Genomic DNA, 9,631 nt, shown 5'->3' on the forward strand with positions numbered 1-9,631 from the left:
CGCGTTTCAATTGTAAGTGGCATTTCGGCCATGCCGCTTGGAATGTTGATCATTGAGGCTAGTTTTGCCAGTGCATCGGCGAATTGATTCTCCTCTCTTGGGAGGTATGTATAGCGGAGCTCTTCTATTTGTTCGGACAACTGCTCAAGGTAAGACTGGTATGGAGCCAGGCTCTCGCTCCTTACTTTTCATTTGCCGGAAATCCGATTGATGATTAGGGAGGAATCCCCGTACACTCGAAGTTTCTAGACGCCTAGTGCTAAGGCGGCTTCCAGGCCCATGATGCATGCTTCATATTCTGCCGCATTGTTTGTGACGTTGAATTGCAGTTTTGCTGATATAGGAATGTGCGTGCCGTCTGGGGCTACTAGAATTGCTCCAACACCACATCCGTTCTGATTGGAAGCACCGTCAAAATGCATTGACCAACTGTCATCACTGGTCATTAAGATTTGCTCGTCGGGTAAGTCGTAATCTTGCTCTTCTGCCTTGACAAGACAGTCGGCTAGGAAATCTGAGACTGCTAAACCCTTGATAGATTTCTGTGGGATGTATTTGAGGTCGAATTCTGCTAGCATGACCAACCATCTGGACAACCGTCCGTTGAGTGCTGGTTTCTCGAATATATACTTGAGAGGATCCGCTTTGCTGATCATATGTACTGTACGGGAGAGCATGTAGTGCTGTAGTTTCTTTGTGGCCCAAACCAAGGCGATGCTGAGTTTCTCGAGCTGAGTGTATTTGGTCTCGTACTCGATCAGCTTTTTTCTTATGTAGTATACGGCGTTCTCCTTGCCTTCAATTTCCTGGGCAAGCATAGCCCCCACTGCTGAATCTGTTGTTGTGAGGTAGAGCCTGAGGGGAATCCCTGGCATTGTTGGTTTTAGTATTGGTGGGTTGGAAAGGTAGCTTTTGATTGTGTTGAATGCATGCTGACAATCGTCATCCCACACTTTGGGCTCGCTTTTCCGGAGCTTTCAAAATACCGGATCACAGATCATTGTGAGTTTTGAAATGAACCTGCTGATATATTGTAGTCTGCCGAGAAAACCCCGAATTTCCTTTTCATTCGTTGGTGGTTGCATCTGGAGAATTGCTTTGATTTTTGAAGGATCAACCTCTATTCCCCGAGAGCTGATAACATATCCGAGTAACTTGCCTGACGTTACCCCGAATGCACACTTTTGAGGATTGAGCCTCATATTGTATTGTCTGAGCCTGTTGAAAAACTTTCGAAGTACCGAGGTATACTCGTTTCGTTCTTTGGATTTGACAATCATGTCGTCGACATATACCTCAATTTCCCTGTGAATCATATCGCTCATGATGGCGGTGGCTGTTTTTTGATAAGTTGCTCCTGCGTTTTTTAGTCCGAACGGCATAACTCTATAACAATATGTGCCCCACTGAGTGATGAAGGTTGTCTTCTCCATGTCCTCCTCTGCCATGGGAATCTAATTGTAGCCTGCGTACCCATCCATAAAAGAGAGTAAAGCATGATTTGCGGTGTTCTCGACCAAGATGTCGATGTGAGGCAATGGAAAACCGTCTTTAGGGCTGGCCCTGTTAAGATCTCTGTAGTCCACACACATTCGTACTTTGCCGTCTTTCTTTGGAACTGGGACAACATTTGTAATCCATTCTGGATATTTTGCTTCTCGAATAAACCCGGCCTCTAGCTGCTTGGAGACCTCTTCTTGAATTTTGAGGGAAACATCCGGTTTCATGCGATGGAGTTTCTGCTTGATGGGTTTTGAACCTGGAATAAGGGGAATTGAATGCTGACCGATGCTTGGATCAACCCCTGGCATATCATGATAGGACCATGCGAAGACGTCTACGTACTCGGAAAGTAGCTTCATAAGACCGTCCCGCTCTGCTTGAGAAAGAGTTAAACCAATCTGAACTAGTTTTGAATCACTGTTGTTAGAAAGGTTGATTTTTTCTGTTTCCTCAATTATGGGGGTCCTGTTTTCGTGATTTTCGATAGCTTTTAGAATTTCAAGGTCAGTTTCTTGTGAAGCAAAGTTTTGTGGATTAGGATTTGATTTTTAATTAGGACTCGAAGAGTAAGTAGAAATTGAAGTGTTATTGAAATCAGCAATCATTACATCGACTGTTTTGACTTGAAGCTCGGCCTTTAGAGGGTCTTGATTGATGCAAGACTCTAGTTCTAGACACTTAGACTCATTGCTAGACTCAGATCCAGACTCATCCTCTGACTCGGACTCGCTCATCATAGATCCTTCGCCCACAGTGATCTTGAACATTTTTCCATTTGGAGCAGTTATCTTGAGAGACTTTCTCCAGCCATTGACCATCTTCTCACTTGGAGTAATTAGCTTAGATGGGTCGAAGTCTTTGATTTGAGTTATCATTTGGACCATGGCATCTTCGGAAATGATTGGGGTTATCTCCTGGCCAAACAATAGACCGAAAGCTGATGAATCAAGGCATTCAGGGGAAGCCTTGTCTTGTATTGGAGGAGCATCCTCTAGGAAATGACAGTCTTGAAAGATCTCGAATCTGGGGTAGAGAACCCCCTTTGAAGAGTCATAGAAAGGTTCTGGGAAGTCAAAGTATAAGTCATCCTCTCCTTCTTTCACGAATTTCCCATTGAGTGTGAGTTGACGAGGAGGTATTTTGAATTGATCTTTTCCAGCTCGACGGGCCTTTAGCTTAGCCTTTTACTGCTTATCATCGAACTTAGTTGGCTTGTACCCCAGACCGCAACAATTAGTCTGTCCTTGGGCTTTAAAAGGAGATTCGGTGGGTGGTGGCAGAGTAGTGCCCAAGAAGCACCCACGCTTGCCATGGGATTCATTCTGGATTCGATATCTCCAACTTCAGCACTGAATCCCCAAAGGTCTTCGTCGTTGTCATCATGTTCGATTAATATCAGAGCCTTGTCGGCTACCTTGGTCCTTGGATGGGACGCATGTGGGGTAATGACATTTCCTTAGACCTCCATTCGGACTCTTTGGTGGAGTGAAGATGGCATTGCTCTGAGGTCATGGATCCAAGGTCTTCCAAACAGGAGATTGAAACTTGCTTTGATGTTGAGCACTTGAAAGCTAACTTTCCGCTCGATCGGCCCTGTACGGAGTAGTAGAGTGAGAGTTCCCATTGCTTCCCGGCGAGTGTTGTCATAGGCACGAACACCTTGGGAGGAACTAGAAAAGTCATTGGGGGTGAAACCCAAATTTTCAGCAGTGCGGAGAAGACACATATAGATAGCTGACCCATTGTCCACTAGAGTCATGGGGATGATCTTGTCTTTGTATTCAACAGTCAGATAGAGGGCCTTGTGATGGCCCGCCCCCTCAGGTGGGAGGTCTTCATTAGTAAAGGTGATTCCTTCTTCCAGAGTTGTAAGCAACCCGATCAATTCGTCAGGAGTGACTTCTGGGGTGACATTCAACTTGACCAGAGCATTGATAAGAGCAGTGCGGTGCTCCACAGAGGAAGCCATAAGTTGTCAGATATTAACCTCTGCCTTAGTGCGCTTCAATTGCTTGATTAGAGGGTTCTCCTCGGTGGGTAGAGGAACATTAGTTGCCGGTGCCTTTTTGCTGGCTGGCTCTTGAATTCGACCACACCTAGTCATGACTTGAACACTGTTTTCTGCCTTAGGGTCCAAATACCAGTCGGTGCTCACAATTTCTCAGCATTCATCGTCAGAGATGTTTTCAATAGGTGGGTCCTAATATGTGTCTTCATCATCGCTGGCCCAGATACCACAAATGTCTCCTTGAGGTAACCCAGATTCCGAGTTTTCACTTGGCTGCACAAGGTGTGGCACAGACCCTTGGCTATGAAATATTTCCTCTACCTCGAATGGGCCCACATCATGGAAAAGAGTTTCTTGATTATCCTCGAGAGCCCTTATGCGAGCCTCTGCTTCCTCAACACGTTCATAGAGTTCTGCTACAGCTGCTGCTAGAGAAGTCATCTTGAATAGGATCTTGAGAAGAGGAGTCTGAGCACCTATTTAGGACATGATTTTGAACTTTAGAACTTGAACTTCCCGACACATGATATGATATGCATGCAATGAATGAGACCTAGACTTGACTCTAAGTGTCACTCCGAAGATTCGGGTTTTTGGATTTTGTACTTGTATTCGGGATTTGCAACCCGTTGGAAATGTTTGAGAGGAGTCTTCATTCTTTTGTGAAAGTTGACTCTTGTACTAGAGCTCGAAAAAGGAATATTCCGACCTATTGGAAATCGGACTTATTGCTCGAGGATTTGGAAATTGGACTTGTACTAGGAAATTGAATTTTGTATTATTTCAAGGGAATTTCAACCCGTCAATATTTTAGGGGAATTTCAACCCATTGGACTTTAAATATTTGAAGGCAATTTCAACCCGATTGAAACGGAATTGATTTTGTATTATTTAAAGGGAATTTCAACCCGTCAATATTTTAGGGGAGTTTCAACCCATTGGACTTGGAATATTTGAAGGGAATTTCAACCCGATTGAAAGGGAATTGATTTTGTATGATTTAAAGGGAATTTCAACCCGTCGATATTTTAGGGGAGTTTCAACCCATTGGACTTGGAATATTTGGAGGGAATTTCAACCCGAGGGAGAATTGGAATTTGTACTATTTCAGGGGATTTTCAACCCATTGGAAGATTGGACTTGTATTATTTCAGGGGATTTTCAACCCGTAGATGGAACTTGAACTTATATTATTTCAGGGGATTTTCAACCCGTAGAATTTGAACTTGTATTATTTCAGGGGATTTTCAACCCGTTGAAAATATTTGGAATGGGGTTTGTATTATTTTAGGGGATTTTCAACCCGAATGTAGAATATGGAATTTGAATTTGACTCGAAGTTTGAACTTTGAAATGGAAAAGGACGCATTTTGTATGTAGAACATGAAGCTTCGTACTTGGAAAATCCGGCATTATGTCGCCGTGGATTTGAGACATTGAATTTGGGAACTTGAAAGTCCGGCATTATGCCGCCGTGGACTGGGAGTGTAGGATTTGAGATTTGAAGGTTTGGAATTTTTGAACTTCGAGCTTGAGGTTTGAAATATGGAATAGAAAAATCGGCATTACGACGGCATGAATTTGGAATTTGAAGTTTTGAGCATAGGACTTGAAATTCGAAAGATTGACATGGAATTTGAGGTTTGAAAGTTGGAGTTGAAAAGGTTGCATTACGCCGGACATGAACTTTGGCATTTGAACCTTGAGGTTTTGAGACTTGGAATTGGCAACTTGACTTCGATGCTTGAAGACTTGAATGTTTGAAATAAGAAATCCGGCATGACGCCGTTGGATTTGTGGTTTTACACCTTGAAGTTTGAAGCTTGAAATTTGGACTTGAAAAATCTGGCATTAAGGCGCCGTTGGATTGAGTCTTGACTTGAAACTTGAAACTCGAAATTTGGACTAGAAAATCCGGCATTATGGTGCCGTTGGGTTTGATTTGAAAATTGATGTTTTGGACTAGAAAATTTTAATTTGAACTTGAAGCTTGAAGACTAGAAAATCCGGCATTATGACGTCGTTGGATTGGATTTGATTTGAAAATCGAAACTTGAGTTTGGAAAATCCGGCATTATGGCGCCGTTGGATTTGGACTTGAAAATTGAGTTTTTCAATTAGAAAATTTGAATTTGAACTCGAAACTCGAAATTTAGACTGGAAAATCCGGCATTAATGACGCCGTTGGATTTGAACTTTGACTTGGAAGTTTGAGATTTTGAAGTAGGAAATTTATATGTTCATATTTTATAGTGTTTTTACCCCCGTCCCTTAGTACTTTTTGATCTCAAATGAGCTCTTCGGAGCGATTTTTTGTCCTAATGTACTCCTTGTAGTGTGTTTGTAGTTTCGGGTTCATCATTGTAGAAATTAGCATATTTTTATGCATTTCCTACTCATTTGAATCAATACAAGATATTATGTACTTTCGAGAGCACAAACAATAAGTTGGAAGAGTTTTGAAGCAAAGCGAATAACGAAAGAAGTAGAAAGCCGATACTAGTCTACTCTTTTGATCATAACTTAAGTTATACAACTCCAAATTAAGTGATTCAAATTGGTTTGGATTCTAGAATTCAATATCTTTAAAACGAGTGGTCACTTGCCTAATTCCGACGAATAACGAAGGAGATATGGAGTTTTAAAGATAGAGGATCGTGCAGTTTGTACGCGCGCCCGGCGGTCGAATGGTTGCCCGACGGGTGAATGGCTGCCCGACAGGCGAACGTCTGCCCGGCGGGCGAAAAGAGAAAATTCGAGGAACGTCATTTTTTTCCCGGCGGGCAGACCTGCGCCCGACGGGCGATTTTCGAGCTTCTCGCCCGGCGGGCAGATGTCTACCCGACCGGGCGACGACAACCCAGGGCGCTTTTTCGCCGTTTTCTTTTGTTATTTTGGGAAAACTATAAATACTAAACCCATATATTTTAGTTGGCATCTTATATTCCTTGTATTGAAACCCTTAGTTTTATTTTCCTTAGTTAAATTCTCTCTAAACTTATGCAAGACACTTAGTTTTATTTTCAATAAAAATTCAAGCTTTCAATTTCCTTTGTTCTTCATTTAGGTATTGCTCCTTAATTTTATTCATTGTTTTGCTTTAATAATGTTTTCAATTATGTTAATTTCTTTGTTTATTTTTAATATGCTTGAGTAATTTATTTTCTAGGGTTTGGAGGTCCATGAATAATATGAAGGGATATTGAATAATTGTGATTGTTGGCATTGTAATTAATTCCTATTGATTGGTTTATTTCACTATACAATTGGATTTGCGCAGGTTTAATTGTGGTAGTTATGCAATATCAAATTAAGATTCGAGAGATGCAATTTGATGTTTAGGCTTGTGTCAATAGGTGGAATTAGAGTTAATACGTAGCGAGAGCCCGTTAATTCTAAGTCTATGATTAGTATCGATTCGAGAGAGCATGCTAGTCTAATTAATTACTTTGTTGATTATCGCGATTGTTCATTGTCCTGAAATGTTATTTGTTGGTGAACCTATGCCCTAGATTCCTTAATATATTGATTCATACTCATTTAATTATCGTTCGTAGTCTTAGCATACAAACAATCAACCAACTCTTTTTCCCAATAGTCTAGTTTAATTAATTGATAGTAGAAAGAACGCATGTTTTCCTGTGGATTCGATCCTGACTTCCCTTGCTACCTAGCTAGTGGACTTAGGTTATTTTTGAATAGGTGATACGAATTAAGCCTATCAAATTTTGGCGCCGTTGCTGGGGAGACGGTTTAATTTTCTGCTATTAATTTTATGATCTAGATTATTTTCTTTAGTCTCATAGAACTTCCAGTTCTTTGAGACCATGTATATATTTTATTTTCTTTAGTTTATTTTTTTTATTTTTTATTTTTCCTTGTTTTCCCCTAAAAAAATGGATTATTATTCTTTCCCTCAATTTGTAAATGAGCCTTTTTGGGTGTATTTCGATAGGCTAAATGATTTTATTGGTTACCAAAATCTTAATCTTTGGGATTCTTGTGGTTTTGCTTATGGTGGTTTAAATGAGTATACAAGGAATGTGATAGAAAGTAGATTTAATGGTGATTTTCGAGCCTTGTCTTTGGATGATATGTGGAATTACTATATGTGGTTTGCAAGGGATTCGTATGAGCGTGAAATGGTCATTCATGTTCCATGTGCTAATCCAAATTATGAGCATAATCTACATGTTTATAACCCCTCTCCCTTGAATACTTGTTATAATGAGGTGCATTCTAATGTTTATGACAATCATGCATATTTTAATGGCTTATCTAACCCTTACATGGATATCAATGTTTTGTCTCATGATTCCGTTGTTGCTTCTCCCGTGTATTATTGTGAACCCTTGTCCAATCCTATTCAACCCGAATCAGAAAACAGAGATAGCTTCTTAGAGGAATTAAGAAGATTAAACTCTGAGATTGAGATTCAGTGTACTATATCTCAAGGGACTACTAATGAGATTATTAAAGCTAGTAAGGATACTCTTGAGAGATTTAGAAAAGTTCAAGAAATTATTGAAAATAATGATTCGAGTTGTGTTGGGGATGGGGGTCAACTGAGTGAACCCATAGGCAACCAAAAGTGGGAGGAACTTATAATAGAGGTTGAGGATGAGTTGGAGGATGATGATGTGACTGTTGGATCAATGGATGAAGGATTTGTTGAAACTGAAAATCCATATGTTATTGAGCAAGTCCATGAGGAAGTTGAAGTTGATAAAACCCTTGTTGTTGTGTCAACCCCTACCCCTCATATTCCAAGTCTAGGAAGGGTTAATCTTAGCCCCGTTTACACCATCCCACTCCCCTTCTCTTTCCCCATAAAACCTTTGCTTGAGGATCATCCTCCTCCCCACGAAAATCAAAAGCCCAATGACCCAATAGAGTATGTTTCTCTTTGTGAATCTTTTGCAGGTACTTATAGTACTTACAAAGAAGAGGTGGATGCTTTGCAGAGAGCTCCATATAGTGAAGAGCTTGTCCACCATGAATTCCAAAACACAGAGAGAGCTATTTCATTGATCATTGAGGTTGAGGAATCAATAGTCCGCGAAAACAACTTCCATAAGGAGAGTATGCCTACTTTCTCTTTTCCTTCCTTTTCTTATTCTTCTTTTATTATTGTTTTTTCTTTTTGTTCTTCTTCCTTTAGGCATCCTACTCCTTACTGGCATAGAGTTCATTCGAAGTTTATGCAAATGTTGTTGTTGATTATCGTGCATGTCTTATTGCACGAAAGATGTGCGAGTGCGCATGACAAGCTTCTGCGCTCGTTAGTTGGTTATTTACTAATCAATCGCTTTAAGGGAGGCACATAAGAGTTGGAGCCGGAAGGGTTCAATGAAGATTGCGACCCTCGATCTCCACTCCTTCAAGCACTGAGGACATTGCTGAGTTTGGCTTGGGGGAGGTATGTGTTATTGCTTTCTAGAGTAGTTTATCGCTTTTGTAAACAAAAAAAAAACAAAAATACGTTCTGATGAATACAAAATCATGCTTCCCTGTGCCCCTTGATTGAAAACTGTTTTGATTCTTGGTTTTTGATGAAGAGTATTGTTGATTTGTTAACCATGATTTGAGATTCGATTACTTTGATACCTTGACATGAGTCAACTCTGACCAACTATTTGTGGACTTGGTGCTTGGCTAGTTGACTTGGTTAGGAATGTGTGATAACTTCCTGGTGTGTCGTTGATTTTGAGTATTGGTTTGCAACTGTTAGTAGTGTTTTATGACTCATATACATGCACATTGTGGAGGACGAAGGCATTTTTCTATTTAGGTAGCCTTCAGATGAAATTAGATACATTTGTTCCCTCCTTTTCTACCCATGTTGTTGCTTGTGCCCTATATTCAGTGACTAGCCACATTACAAGCCCGTGAAAACTCCATTGGTTACTAGTCCCAAGCCTAGCTTGGGGGAGCTAATAGTAGTGAGATGAGGAAGTTGTAGTGTGCTACATTTTAAGCACGTACAAAATGAGTGTTGAAAAAGAAGTTATTATTGCCATGTCTATTGTTTGAAGAAAAAAACATGAAGAAGTGAAAGAGGTGAGAAGAATAGAAAATGTGAAGGTTTCCAAAAGAAAAGAAAAAAATGAGACTGAGCAA

Source organism: Spinacia oleracea, chromosome 1, assembly GCF_020520425.1.
Source record: "Spinacia oleracea cultivar Varoflay chromosome 1, BTI_SOV_V1, whole genome shotgun sequence".
NCBI classification, from domain to species: domain Eukaryota; kingdom Viridiplantae; phylum Streptophyta; class Magnoliopsida; order Caryophyllales; family Amaranthaceae; genus Spinacia; species Spinacia oleracea.